The following is a 256-nucleotide window of genomic DNA, read 5'->3' on the forward strand; positions in this document are numbered from 1 at the left end:
TGCAGCGTGTGAGTATTGCCGTATTGACCATGTTTGGCTCTACGTATGCATGTGAGCAGTTGTCCTCTGGTCTAAAAAAACATCAAGACCAACCTACGATCACGTTTAATGGATGGAAGCCTCAAATCTGCTTTAAGCTTAACCTCATCCATGTATCAACCAGACTACAAAGCCATCAGCAAAATCATGCAGCAGCAGAAGTCACATTAATGGTAAGAAGTATTTTGTTTATTATTGGTTAGCTTCAGTATAACAA

Source organism: Monopterus albus, unplaced genomic scaffold (assembly GCF_001952655.1).
Source record: "Monopterus albus unplaced genomic scaffold, M_albus_1.0 scaffold214.1, whole genome shotgun sequence".
NCBI lineage: Eukaryota > Metazoa > Chordata > Actinopteri > Synbranchiformes > Synbranchidae > Monopterus > Monopterus albus.